Here is a 15,408-nt window from a genome sequence, read left to right as displayed (position 1 = left end):
TATATGTCACTTTAAATCTTCAACCCATCCTGCAATCTCATTCTCAGAAGATACCTTTGGACCTTAGTTTATTGCGAGTACTAGGCTGGTGTCGCAAAGTCAAATGACTACAGGGGCCAGGGGAGTTTCGTGTGAGAATGAAGTAGTTAGGGAGAGAGGGGGGCCTAGTGGGGACTGACTGTGGCAGACCACACTGCAAATGACATAGAGGGGACAGAGGCTCCTTAGCTGTACATCATTTCAGTGATGCAGTATTGGTAGCCCTGAGTTGCCACCAGTTCCTTTTTTTTCCCCTAAGTAACACTATAGAAGATAATATTGTAGACCAGATAAAACACATTTAGTTTGTGACCAGTTTGAACTCTTTGGTGTAGGGCAATAGGCATAAGCTTTTCTATACCTTCTCTCATACACATTTCAAAATATTCATGTCTTAGGCATGCTTAAGGTTGACTGGGGCAAGTGTCTGTGAGTAAAAAAGGAGATTGAGACAGATGAGATTGGGAGAAATTGGAATGCACTATAGGGCTGACTCCTGTGGAGGAGAAAGGGAAGGAATGTTGGATAGGAAAAGTCTTAGACTGCAGTGCAATTCTAAGAAATTTTTAGCAAGGTTGATAGGGAGTTCTTTTTTTTTTTTCTTTTTTTTTTTTGCTGAGGAAGTTGAGCTAACATCTGTTGCCAATCTTCCTCGTTTTTTGTATGTGAGCCATCACCACAGCATGGCCACTAACAGACTAGTGGTGTGGGTCTGTGCCTAGGAACTGAATCTGGGCTGCCAAAGTGGAACATGCTGAACTTAACCGCTAGGCCACTGGGGCTGGCCCTGATAGGGAGTTCTTGAGCCAATGTTGCCATTTAAAGGAGTTGTATATTTCATAGGAATGGGTCTGCCTCAGTATGCATGTTACACTCAGTCGTTGCCTGGGAACAGTGTTGGAAGTGGGGCCTTGGTATGAATGGTGGATTCAGTCAATGATGGTCTTCATAGTCAGAGATTTGAGAAATGCATGTTGATGACTGACAAAGACCATCCTTTGTTCTAAACAGATATGTCTCTACACAGACTTGGGAAGTAACTGCTCCATAGTTCCTGTAGGCCTCTCTTCCTGTGGGGAAATTTAGAAGAGGGTGGTTAGTGGGACTGACTACAAGGAAGGTGTTAAGCTTTACTAGGGAAGATTGGACAGCCTCTGCAATCTCTGAGAGTCCAAAGGGATGTTTCAGGGGCCAACACTCTTAGAAAAATCCATCCAAATATCCTCATCCCGTATTTCAGGACTCGAGGTCTTACAAAGCAGGTCTCTGATTTTAGCATAGCAGACCTGCCTTTACTGAGTATTTAAACATCTCTGGGGCTCCGTAGAGCTAACTATTAGATCTTATGTTTGCTGCTCAGCTGTGTCTACTCTTCCACTGCCTTTTTGTAATCTCCCCAAACTGACTCTCACATTTAGTTTTAACTGCTTGTTAATAGCTCTCAGTTTCTCATTATCCCTCTGTAGAGTGTCATTACAAAGTAGCAGTAACCAGCCAACTCTGCTGTCTTTGTAGTCATTGTTTCTTCCATATTTTTCAATTACATGAGTCATTGCCCTGCAAGGATGTTTTCTCTTTAACAAGATGTTTTCTCAGGTCTCTTTTCATGAAATTTTTAGTAATTGAACATCACATGCCAGGAACTGTCCAGGCCCCATGTGTCACTCAGGGCCATGTCTTCTTTGCCTGTTGTGTGAAGATTGAGCTAGACCCAGAGCCCCATCTTCCCATTTATTTTCTTAGACTACTCCTGACACCACTTGTGTTAGTTTCAGTCCTCTGAGAAGCAGAGCCAAGACAGGCTTATGTCTTACTGAAGAAACATCTGAGAAAAAACTGAGGAGAGTTGTCAGATTGCAATACAGGTCTGATCTGTATGAAAGATAGAGAGAAGGAAAGAAGGTTAGATAGGAAAAGCCTTAGATTGTGGTTCAGTTCGGTAAAGTTTCAGGAAGGCTGTTGGGGAGCCAAAGTCACCTGCCAACCCAAAGCTGTCCATCAGAGGAGTTCCACATGTTGCAGGAATGGGCCCACCTTAGTATCCCTGCCTCACAGTCATCAGCCGAGAGCAGTCTTGACACAAACATGATAGTAGATTCAGAACTGCTGCTGGGACCATCTGTCAGTTATACGCTCTAAAATTGGAGATCTGACAAGCTCATTTTCAGGACTGAGGGGTTTCCTGGAACATTCGACTTTTAGTGCTAAGACCAGGAGAGAACTGGGCAAACTGGGATTATTGGTCATCCTACCTGTGACAGTATCATTACCACTGTCATCATCATCATTGAATAAAGTCCTAAGTTCTTAGCACTAAAAGCTACCGTTTCGTAACATATAAACTAGATGTGTTACACAAATCAACACCTTTCAAATCTGATTTCTGACTCTTCTCTATTATTTCCTCTTTTTCCAATGAACCGCATGTTCCCTCATGCTATGTTCTCAGAGCTTCTTCCAAGAACAGTCTCCCAAATGGATGTAATCTTTCCCTTTTGTGGATTCCAGTTACAATTTCTGCATATTTTCTTTAGTATACTCTCTAATTTATGGTTATTCATGTACAATTTCTTTATTTCTTTTCTGAATTCCATTTTCCTAGAGAGCAAGATTCAAGTCCAATTTATATTTATACCTCCATGATGATTGAAAATATTTCTTCAATGTAGCACGTACTCAATTAGAGCTTGTTTTCAATTTTTCTGCCCCATTGAATTGGCACTGAACTTTTCCATCATGTATTATTGTTTATTGTCCTGTGAGTTTTCTTCTGTATTATAATTTTCTTAAGGTTAAGCAAATGTATTTCTAGAATTCTGCATACCAAGGACATGTCTGTGTGTCAAGGTGAAATTTATTAGATGAAGCCAGATTACCTAATTAAAAATGATTATAGGGGATTCTTTTAAGCAAATATTTCCATATTTTGATTTCTTTTATATTTAAGTATAATTTGCCTATAGTAAAATGCTGATGTTAAGTGTGCCTTTCATTCAGTTTTGATGAATAAATCAAAAGATATAAAATGCTTCTATCACTTTGGCAAATTCTCTCTTGCTCCTACCCAGTTAATGCCTAGGCTCAGAAACAGTCACTGTTCTGATTTTTATCACCATAGGTTAGTTTTGCGTATTCTAGAATTTTTTATAAATGGAATCACACAATATGTTTTCTTTTGTGTCTGATTCTTCCACTTCACACAATATTGTTGAGATCTCTCATATCGTTGCATGTGTTAGTAGTGTGTCCCTTTTTATTGTTGAGTAATATCCCGTTGTGGGAATGTATCATAGACTTTATCCATTTTTCCATTTATGAATGTCTGTGTATATTTCTAGTTTGTGGCTTTTATGAGTAAGGCTTTGGACTTTCTTGTACACAGCTTTTGTGGACTAGTTTTTATTGTGGACTTGCTTTATGATTTAATCATCAAATTTTGTACACTGGGGTAAAATCACAGCAACAAAATAAGATACATATTATAGGATTTATAGGATAACATTCTCCTTCATACGGGTCTTAAATAAAGTCTTCTTCCCGGCATGCATTTGCTAAATTTGAAGTCCAAAGGAAGATGGCAGGTCCACTCAGTCACTCACTAGATTTCCTAAAGCACTGGAGTTTCCTTTCTAGACTCCTATCCAATTATTTACTAGTCTGTCACTGTTTTTCTTTTAATATCTAAGAGGCTTGGAGCTCAAGGTAATATAGCAGAAGAAAAGGATACACATAGACACACACATACATAACATACCTACAGAGAGGGAATTGTTATCCCTCTACTTTGATAATTGAAAACATTTCAAGTTAGCTACTTCGACTAACTTGAAAGGACAAGTCTTTCTCCTTGATCTGCCCTTCTTAAGATGTTCTATCACAAACTTTCTAAAACTATTTCATTTGTATTCTCATTGAATCAAAATTTCTTAAGGAGTTTTGTATTTCTTTATCTCTCTGGGATGTATTACATTGTATTATATTTTGTAAAATGTTTGAGCCTACCTTATGATTATTACTTTTTTTTGTTAAATTACATCTCTCTTCATTTACCTGATAATGCAAGATGATATGGGGGTCTTTTTAATTTTTTCCATCTCATCCTAGTTAATTTTCTAATATAATATTTAACCTCTCATTAGCACGAGCATAGTCTAATTGAGGTGAAAAATCACCCCTTACCTGAGTTTCTTCAAGACTCTATACTTTTAGTAATCCCGTTTCTGATTCTGAGCTAGACTAAGAATATGACTATTTCTAATATGTACCCTCCAAAGCCTAGCTCACGTAAGTACTTTCTTTGCTTTCAGGTTTTTTTCTTTGTTTGTTTTACTATTTCTCCACTACTAACCTGAAAACTTTGTGGTTAACAGAGCATAGTTCTGTTAAAATTTTACTGAGAGGCCGGCCTGGTGGCACAGCGGTTGAGTGTGCACATTCCTCTTCAGCTGCCTGGGGTTCGCCAGTTTGGATCCCAGGTGAGGACATGGCACTGCTTGGCGAACCATGCTGTGGTAGGCATCCCACATATAAAGTAGAGGAAGATGGGCACAGATGTGAGTTTAGGGCCAGTTTTCCACAGCAAAAAGAGGAGGCTTCGCGGCAGATATTAGCTCAGGGCTAATCTTCCTCAAAAAAAAAAAAAAATTATTGAAATTGTTGGAGTTTCTTAGTTTCCTTCATGGATAAGATACTGAGAGTGTCATCCAAGAAAATTATGTTAGAGATTAGAGCTTTTAGATATATTTTGTTATCATGAAAGCTTCTGAATCTGATTATGAATTATAATTGAAACAGGACTCCTTTTCAATCTGGTGGGGCACTTTTTAAACTTTTACAGTGGAAACTTTCAAACATGTATAAAAATGTAGAGATAAGAATATAATGAATCCCTCATGTGCACCTCACCCATTTCAATCCATGACCAATTTGTTTAGTCTAATTCAGGCAAATCCAAGACATCATATAATTTTATTATTGAGTTGTTACTAAACAATATGAGACAAATATTATATCCTTTTGTGTATAGCTTGTCAAACGTTGTAATTTTAAATATTTAGAATTTCAAAAAATGCTTTGATTCTTGAGCTCAAGCTTCATAAAATCACAGTTTTCTCATTTAACTTACAGTTGATATATAATGAAATTTATTATAAAATGATGCTTACTATAATTACATCCTGCCCCCTGATTTTACTATTTTGCCATAGGAAGGAGCACATAATTTCATAAATAGGACAATCAATGAGTATTTGTTCTTTAACTCATTCAATAATCAGCTAAAATGTTACTGCCTTATTAAATTATTTCTTATCTTCTCAGCAAATTATTTTTTATCTTACCCTTCTTTGCTGTAGATAATACTCTGTTTTTTTAAACTATTTTATCATTTATTTGATTCTATTATTATTATTATTAATTGAATATCAACATTTATTCAGTTGGTATGTATGGAAAACTGGAGATAGACATTGTGAATCCAAGATGAATGAAAATCATTTTCAATCTACTGGAAAGGAAGATGCATAAAAAGTGAGCTGTGTATTACTCTGTGCTAAGTACAACTTTAGAGGTAAGCACAGGTTATTGTGAGAGCAACAAGGAGGATACTGAACTAGACTGGGATAGTCAAGAAGGCTTCTTGGAGGAGGAATGCATTAGTCTTAATGTCTGAATAAGAGTTTCCTGCTTAAAAAGATGCAGAAGAAATGACATGAGAAAAGGCACTGAGGCAAGTAATGACATGATAGGTCTGTGTACAAGGGAGTAAAGGTGACCACAAACAAGATGGTGCTGCTAGAGTCAAGTCTGAGGCAGGAAGATGTGCTGGACAAAACCAAAGAAGTAGTTATGGGCTGAAACTTTTCCAGGAGAGGAGAAAAGTGTACACCCTTTATAACTGATTAAGATAGTCAAATACAGGGAGGAAAAATATTATAACTGTTTATATTTATTTTTTCTTGTTCAGTTTAAAAATGTATATTTTCATGCATGTTTCATGTATGTGTACGTATATAATGGATTCAAACATATATATTAAGGATGAGTACTCAAATTATTTTACTCATCAAAAAAGTTTGTAGGCCACTATTCTCGATCATAGATGGCCTTGTATGACTTACTAAGGAGTCTGAACTTCATCCTAGGGTCATGAGAAACCTACAAACATGAACACTGGTAAACAAGAAGATCTGATTTGCATTTTAGCTGTTACCCTAATAGTTGTGAGAATGGGTTTGAGGAGAATAAAATTATAGGAAGGGAGATCATTTAGGAGGCTGTTGCAATCATGTAGAAGAGAGATGGTAAAGACCTGAATGAAACTGTAGTGGTATATGCAGATTAAGAAAAAAAGAAGTAGTAGTTAAAACATGCAGAACTTGGCGACTGACTGGATGTAGTGCTAAAATAAATAGATGCACATGGAATCAAGGATAACTCTCAGGTCTTTAGTTTGGGTGATGGGGAGTTTATTCCTCACATCAACTGAGAGAGAGCACAGGTAAAGGAAGAGATTTAGGGCAGTTCTGATGGGTTTATCATCTAACATATTGAATTTGAACTTTTTGATGGCAAGAATGCACACCTTCCTGCTTGACCATTCATTCATTGAGCTTTTGTGTCTCTACAGTCCAAAGTATTGCACCAGCTTCTGAGGAGCTAACTAGGAGGAGAATATGGAGTCTTCCTTTAATGTACTTCTAATGTAGGCTGAGAAACAACTTCATCTTATCATAAAATGTTAGGTAATGTATGTGGCTACCAAATACTTATAAGAGGGTGACTAATTATCTGGGAAGATTAAAGCTGGCTTCCTGGTTATTTTTGTGTCCTCTATAATACACACAGCTCTCAATAAAAAATATTGATTTACATTTTTTCTATTTTAAGCAGTAATTTATTCACAAAAAAGAATTGCATTTTTTTCTGAAAACCCAAGCAGAGCATGAGTTTTATTATCATGTGAGCTATGAGTCAACAGTAGTAAAGTCAAACTAGAAAATAATCATATCATAAGAATCTTATATATCTATCTGTCACCTATGAATCAGGTGATATGCATAGACATTTAAGATGGCCATTGAGGAGAGAGATTTTATTGATTCTTTAACAGTATTAATAATAACTTTTTCTTACCCTGAAAATTTTTAAATCTTTTTGGCTGGGCCTTAAGTACAATAAACGCTGACAATTTCAAGTAATTTGTAGAGCAAATTTTCATGTAACTTTTAATAGTAAACTTAACTTTGCCTTTCTGAAAATGAGATGCCACTGTGCATCCAAATCAATGTTAACTTTTAATATGAAAAATTCTTAGACAGTGACTTTGGAAATATCCAGCAATGTTTGATTGTTTATTTTCAAGAGATTTTCTATCTCTTTTGTTATTTCCTTGGATGAGATTAATTAAAATTAGATTTCTCTCCTTTTGCAAAGGAAATATTTAAATATTTTAAGATTTAATGTTTTAAATTTAAACATTTAATGTTTTAAATGTATAAAGATGATAGTATGTTAAACTAAAACCACGTTAAAACTTTGAAAGTATGTAAAGTTACCAAATTTATTAGTCAGTATACTTTTCATTTTGTTAATTCATATGCTTTGTGTTTTTTAATTTAAATAGTTCATACTTTATTATATTTATTATGTACTAGGCATTAAGTGCTTTAACAGATTGATTTGTTTAATCGTCACAGCAACTCTATTATGTCCAATTTACATATTGGGAGACCGAACAGAAAGATAAAGTAATTTGTCCATGTCATAGAAACACGAAGTAGAGGAGTTGAGATTTTCAACTCAGGAAATCAGAACATAGTATCCAAGTGTTTAGTTACTATGCTACGTGCCTCTTTTCAGTAAACTTAAGTAAGGTATTTTTTTCACCAAGGGTGATGATGAAAAAAAAGAAATCCAAACATATTTGCTGGGAAAGCCTCTGTTTTTAAGGTGTATACTCCATCTTTGTCTGATTTACTAATTCGAGGCATAGCATAGAAACCAACCATTTGAGGAACAAGATTTCTGCCTTTTCTCTCTTCAAAAATAAAAGTGAAATGGAATGGCAAAGTTTTTTGAAATGGGTTGATGGTTTCTTGAAGAAATGTTTGAGTAGGTGTCCCCTGAAGACAAATCTATTCAACATGCTGTCTCGATTTAACGACTTAGTTCTAGGAGTCTGAACAGAATAAATTAAAACGATTTCTCCTTGGAGCTGCTGTCTGTCCTTTTCTAATCTGAAGAAGATGAGAGTGTGACAGCACATTTTAGTTCTCATATGCTCCCCGAAAGTCAACATTAGGCACACAAGGACTGTGAGAACTAAATGCAAATGAAAAACAGCACAGTGCAATTGCTTTGAAGAGAAAAAACAGTGAATGCTTAAGAAAATGTGAAAGATTCTTTTCTTTAATCTGAGAGGAAACAGTTCAAAACCTGAAAGTGGAATTACTTTTATAATAAGTACACTTAATGCAAATTCCATTCAGGACACAAAAGCAAGACAGGCATATATTTCTTATTTGATAGAGGAGTAATTTAAAAGAGAATGTACATTATTTAAAGTTTCATAACATTGTACCTTAAGGGGATTAAGATATCTAAAACCTTTAAAGTCTGCAGATTTTATTTTGTTTACTCACAAGGATGGAGTTCTTAGTAATTTGTTGCTGTAAGAAAATTGCCCATTTGTGTTTATATTGATTTGCCTTTCTCAGGATGAAAGAAGCAAATATAATTCATTAGCACTTTATTATTGAATCCCTTTTAATATGGAATATTGAGAACTTATTAGCCTGCAAAGTGTTTGAAGAAATGCTTTTAAAGTTGGAAAAGAATAGAAAGTACAACTTAATTCACATCTGTACCCAGACGTCTGATGGATTCAGAACTGGTTGTCATCATTCTTCTTGAATGGTCCTGTTGTCCCTCCCTCTTATTATGAAGATGGTCACATTTATGAAATTGATTCCTTATCTCAACTAGATTTCTGTGAACTATATTGTGCATCTCTCCTAATCCAAATGCTACCCAGTCTTCAAGGATCAGTGAAAGCCTCACTTCTTCTGTGAGGTCTTTCCTGATGACCTTGACTGACATTGCTTCCTTCTCAGTTTCTGTAATTCTCATAGTCTGCTCCAGAGATTTCAGCTGGTGCATCATGGCACTGAATGTGCCCCAAATGGGGCATGATTTGAATGTAACAGCTGTACCAGTGGTACTAAACCTTTCTTTCTTACTATACAACCTACCGGCTAAAAAAAAAAAGAGATTTTGCTTAAATTACTTGTTTGTTTAGTTCATCAATAAATTATTTACTTATAAAGAATATGTCATTGCTATATTAAATATTATGATTTAATGCATTATAAAATATATACCTAAATAGGGATTTTTCTTTTTGAGGAAGATTAGCCCTGAGCTAACATCTGCCACCAATCCACCTCTTTTTTGCTGAGGAAGACTGGCCCTGAGCTAACATCCATGCCCATCTTCCTCTACTTTACATGTGAGATGCCTGCCACAGCATAGCTTGCCAAGCAGTGTGTAGGTCCGCACCCAGGATCCGAACTGGTGAACCCCAGGCCACCTAAGCGGAATGTGTGAACTTAACCGCTGAGCCACTGGGCTGACCCCCTAAATAGAACTTTTAAAAGAACAAGGAACAAAAAAGTGAAAAACACAACTTTAACATTTTCTTGCATTGTCTTGGATTTTCTTGGTTTTCCTAGCCATTGACAACAGTATGTACACTGCCTTTGATGTCGCTTGTCTATAACATATAATTTTATATGTTAAAAAACATATATATATATCTCATCTTGTTCTAAAAATTATTTTATGTAGCTTCCAAAAACGCAGGAGTTGCAATGAAATGAACAATTAAAGTGTGAAGAAATGAGTGCTAAGAGAAAAATTAGGCAAGAAAAAAATAACATGAAACTAGATAGAATGCATGTTGTAAAATTCTGTCTTTTTGCTAGAAGTGGGCAGCAAATTTAATTTTTGTATTTCCAATAACCAGTGCAAAGAGAGGAATATGATCAGTTTCAAGGCTCACAATGTCTACATAATTTGAAAGAAAAAATCAAATGAAAAATACATACCCGTGGCATAGGACACATAAATAGTTCAATAAAAGCCGGCTTATTGGGAGTGGCAAAGGATCAAAGCAGAGTAATCTCTCTATGAACTGCCTTGAGATTTAGCTTGATTCAGGCATAGGTTGAAGAGCAGTGATTTCTAACAGATCTGGGGCCAGTGGCATATCAGAATCCACTGAGCAAATTTTAAAAAACTACATTTTTTTTCAAGTTAAAAGCCTCCCCCAACTGGAGTCAAAAAGAAAACCCAACTCTGACTTTCTGGAGACTATGTCAGGATCTTCTCTCCTTGGAAATCCCTTTGGTTGTGAGCCACCACTAGCAATGAGGTTGTAATGTGGCTGAGGGCTGGGTGTGGGGAGGAGAGAGTAGCGTTTTATAGTAGAGATCTCCTAGACAAGATCTTGTACCCTGTTATATAATAAGAGTTTTTTTTCTTATCTGTACCTTTGATGGATTAACGAGTAATTCTCAGCCTGCAGACTACCCCAGACTAAACAATTTAAAATCTCTGAGGTGTAGCTGTATCTTCAATATATTTTTGGAAATTTCCCCAGGCAATTCTTATGGGCAGCCATTTGAGAACTACTGGATTTGAGCTATGTAGAGGCAGATCTGTTGCTGAGGTTGGGGGCAGTGGTTAGAGAGGGTTTCTTTTTAGAGAGTGGGTAATCAGAAAGGGGAGGGAATGATAAATTGAGAGGAGAGGAGAGGAGACAAGCTGAGGATAAGGTGTGAGACTGGGGCACAAAATAAAGCTGCCACTGAAAAACCACCTGTGGTGGGTGTGGCTAGAGCACTTTTTGGAATAAGGATTTCTAATTTTCAGTTTGAAGTGTTTAGGCTATTATAAGAAATCTCCTTATCTCATGCTTTCATAAATTCTGTGGCACTGTTTGTATTTCATGTTTATATGAATAGTTGTGCTTGTGAATGTGGGTGGGAGAATAAGAAGTGGATTAACGAAAAGGACTGAGTCTGGTATCTGGGTTGAAACAACGCAGAACAGAAACAAAATATTGCGTTGAGACACATGATGATTGGGAAAAGTAGGAGTGATATGAGAAAGTCTCTTTCCAAAAATTAGAGAAGGTGATTTTTGAAAAAGCAAAAGATAAGTTTGGATTAGAGGTAACTATTAATATCTGTTAAAGTTTTAGGATGGAAGTCAGTTTGGAAACCATTATCTTGGCTAAACTAGGGGAATTAATGAAGTCCATGGCCTTAAGGCAGCCTTTGTAAATGTAGAAACAATTGTATTTCTGGCCTGGCTGGTAGGGTCACTGCTGACAAATGATGATAACAACCATGGAGAATGCTTATATTTCTGACCTTAAAGGAGAAAGATAACTGCAACTAGTTCATCTGAAAGTCGTAGTAAATTGAGGCCAGGAGGGAGAAAATAACTGTGAAAGTCTCATGGTAAATGGTAGAGCAATGGTAGGATCCAGCCCCAGACTCCTTGCACTCTGGTCTGCTATCTTCCTAGTGTGCTGGTGATTATTTCACTAGGAGAGAGAAGCATAGTAATCTTATACGTTATATTTTATCTGGTTTCTTTTTCACATGTGTATGGTGTTTTCTGAAATAGCATGTAAATCTAGGCCAGGAAACGACTTTGAATTTTCTAGGACCCAGCAGCCCAAGATAACACGGACTCTAGTGTGTTCACAACAAGTGATCAATAAATGTTTGTTAATTAATCTCAGGAAAATAGACACCTAAGGGTGAAAGGACTTTAAGAGACTTGTATTTCTTATTTCCTATTTTCAGACAGAACCATGCATAATCGAGCTTCTGTAGATGGCTAGCTCTTCAGCTCAACTCAAAAAGTTTAACTTTTCTCAGTGTCAAAAAGCCACTCCCTTGCTTCACGGATAACTATCATTATGGTAATATGTGGCTTTCTTTTGATTCTGACTGTAGTTACAATGCACAGTAGCTGACCCTATCTCTCTATATGGTAATCCCTGAAAATAGTTACCGTTTGTCCTATTTGTCTAATTATGTCTGTGGGGAACTAATTATAATTGTTATAATCTTAAATTACAAATTCTATTTTCCAATCTTTAATTATATTATACATTACCAGTTATCATATGTCTTAAGATAGTGTAATTCAACTCCAGAATTGAACTCCATGATTACAGGGACTGTCTGTCATGTTCCCTACCACACTCCTATGCTTATAATAATGCTTAGCACATACTAAGAATTGTATAAGTATCCATTGATGGGGTTAATTAAAGTTAAAAAATATCATATTTTGGAATAAGTATCAGAAGAGTTATGATAGTCTTTTCTTCCCTTTTTATCTTTATACGTATTTCCATTTTTTATCTTTACAGTTTGTTGTAAAATTCTATCATCTTTCAGCCTGATTATATCCCTAATTAAAATATTCTTGACTTAATTTATGTTTATTTTGCAGATATTTCCAGATATTAGAAAACATATTCTTATATCTTAGTGAAATTATTCCATTTAAAGTGTGTAGGTGTGCAATATATATACAAAAAAATTGATAAGGAAAGGGATTTGGATATGAATGAGTGGTTTAATTCTCCATCCTCTTGATCCTCCTTAATGCATCAAGACATGATTAATTTGCTCGCTAATATCCCAAATATACCTAATAGAAAGAACACAAGCAACTCTCAGTTCCTCAGTGCTGTGATCTAGTGGACTTGACCATTGAGAGAGAGCCTCAGCATTACAAATTAATCTATTATTCACAAAGTGAATATTTATGAAGTATCTACTGCACCTGGTAAAAACTGGGTCAGTTGCAGTCCTCTACCTATGAAGTATCTCAGTCTGTTTTTAAGAAGAAATGCACAAATGCAATTTCAGCTCAGGGTAATACTAAAGGCGTGTGCAAGATCTAATGGTATATGTGACAAAGAACCCTTCCTGATTATATGGAACTTTAAATTTTTGCATTGCTGCCAAAGCTATTAGAGAGTGACACAAAAGTAAGACCACACAGAAATTTAGGGTCCTTTCTTCTAGGACTTGTGAAGATTGTTGTGAACGTTGCGTTTGAACTCTTGCAAAAATCCCTGTCTGTGCTACTTATATGCCACTCATGCTACACTATTGTGAATTGTTAGTCAGTTTTTCATGTTCATACCTCCTGTTCCTTGATGAGCTTATAAAGTTTCTCATGGTGAGAGCTGTTTCTTCCTTGTATCCCCTCCCAACCAGTCTTTGTTCAGCACAGCACATTCATTCACTGACACACCAAACATTTACTCTGAGCTTACTTTGTGCCAGGCGCTATTCTAGTGTCAGGGATAAAGCAGTGAAAAAAATAAAAAGTCCCAGCCCTCCAAGAGATTATATTCCTGTGAGAAAAGGCAGACACTAATGAAAAAAAACAATAAATATATAACGTGTTTGACAGTAATAAGTGCTATGGGGAAAAATAGGGTTGGTAAAGAGGATAGAGCCTGGTAAGGAAATAATTTTTATAGAGTAGTCAGGGAAATTTTCAGTAAGAAGTGGGATATTTGAGCTAAGACACAGCTGTGCAGATTTCTGGGAAAAGAACCTTCCAGACAGAAAGGAAAAGTAACACAAAGAACCTTAGACTGAATGATATTTGGTTTATTTTAGGAAGAAGAAGATCTGTGTTACTAGAAATTGATGAATGAGGGGAAGAGTGGAAGGTTATCAGGTGAGAGAGGGTTGAAGGATGTGAGTAGATATGAAGGTCATAGGAAGGAACTTTAATTTTACTTTGGATGAGATGGGAAATGATGAGAGAGTTTGAGTGGAGGGCAGAGAAAGGAACTTCTTTATTTTTTTAAAAGGGTAACAGTGGTCCCTAAGTGGAGAAAAGACTCATGAGGAAAGGGGAGTACTGAGGCAAAAGTGGGAGCTGGCCATTAAGTTAGGAGGTTATTGCAATACTTCAGGCAAGAGTTGCTAGTGATGTGGATTACATGATAAGTAGTAGAGAGTGTGAGAGGTGGTTGACTGATGGATATGATTTGAAAGAAGAATTAGAAAAGCCAAAAATACTTGGTAATAGATTGACTATGAGACCATTTGGTGATGGATTAGATGCAAAGTGTGAGAAAAAGTGATCAAGGACAATATGAGCTTTTTAGCCCTAGCAACTAAAGATGGAAGTGTCATCATTCATACCACCAAGGCCTGGGAAGTTATGTGGAAGACCGCAAGAGAAATGTGTTTCAGGTAGAAATCTAGAATTTGTCTTTTGTGTATCAAGATTGCCTTTTCTACATAGAAGTGGAGATAAAGTAGGCAGTTGGATCTATGGGTCTAACGTTTGCGGAAGAGAATTAGAGTCTGCATATGATGCTTAATATTTACGCAAAAATCATGTTCATTTTGTTGATTGATTCACTCTTTGAATAATGAAAATATGTTAACTGATACTTTTACAAAATTGGAAAAGTCAAACAAGCCCGTGTTTTCCAGATATATATTTGAAAATATTATCTCTGCTCTGCTTCAAACAGTTGTGTATTTGACAACCATTATCGAGAACAGGGATTATTTGGAATCTTTTCCCAAATAGGTAAAATAGTGCAGACTACATTTCATTTGAAATGGAATCCCAAAACTTACTGATAAATGGATTTATTATACTAATTGCTTTTTCTTTGTTTTCATCATCTGTCACTGTGCCAGAGGGAAATTATATTGGTCTTAAAGGATTTGTTCTTCAAATGGCCATATAGGTCACAACACAAAAGCTTACTCTCTTAGTGGTAAATTTATTATTTAATGATTTGTCCCCAGTGTCTTTCTGGTGGCTATATTTAAAATCATTGGTCTATAATTGCTACCCTTTATGCATATGCATGCACATACAATATATTTCATTTATAGTCTTTAGACACATTTTTCATTCAAATATTCAACAAGCACTGTTATTTAAAGACTCTATGATAGCATAGAGCCATTTTTCAAGTATTCTTAAACCCATTTGTACAATGAGAGTTTGAAAAATAATGTAAGGGGTTTGTAGTTGACATTTGGGAAACTAGCACATCAAAAGGAATAACTGGATAATAAGGCACTTTTAAGGCTTTATACATTTTGAATGACCTTATGCTTAAAACCCCCTTGATATAATTGAAATGCCCTTATGTTTTTTCTCCGTTCTCTGCTTTGAGACTCTGTTGAGTTGATTGTCTCTAGTAGCATTCTTTTATCTTTAGAAGGGTGAGACACACGTATAGGTGTGAAAAGAAAAATAACACAGTTTGATATTAAGATTGCAAATTCATGG

General features: G+C 35.9%; 1 protein-coding gene across 1 annotated transcript in view; it reads left to right on the top strand.

The window, feature by feature from the left end:
* LRP1B (LDL receptor related protein 1B) overlaps positions 1-15,408 on the top strand; it is a 1,825,183-nt gene that overhangs the window by 1,351,106 nt on the left and 458,669 nt on the right. The gene's annotated exons all lie outside the window — the stretch shown is intronic.

The sequence above is a fragment of the Equus quagga genome, chromosome 4 (genome assembly GCF_021613505.1).
Source record: "Equus quagga isolate Etosha38 chromosome 4, UCLA_HA_Equagga_1.0, whole genome shotgun sequence".
In the NCBI taxonomy this organism is placed as follows: domain Eukaryota; kingdom Metazoa; phylum Chordata; class Mammalia; order Perissodactyla; family Equidae; genus Equus; species Equus quagga.
This window is presented reverse-complemented; position numbering and strand designations above follow the sequence as displayed.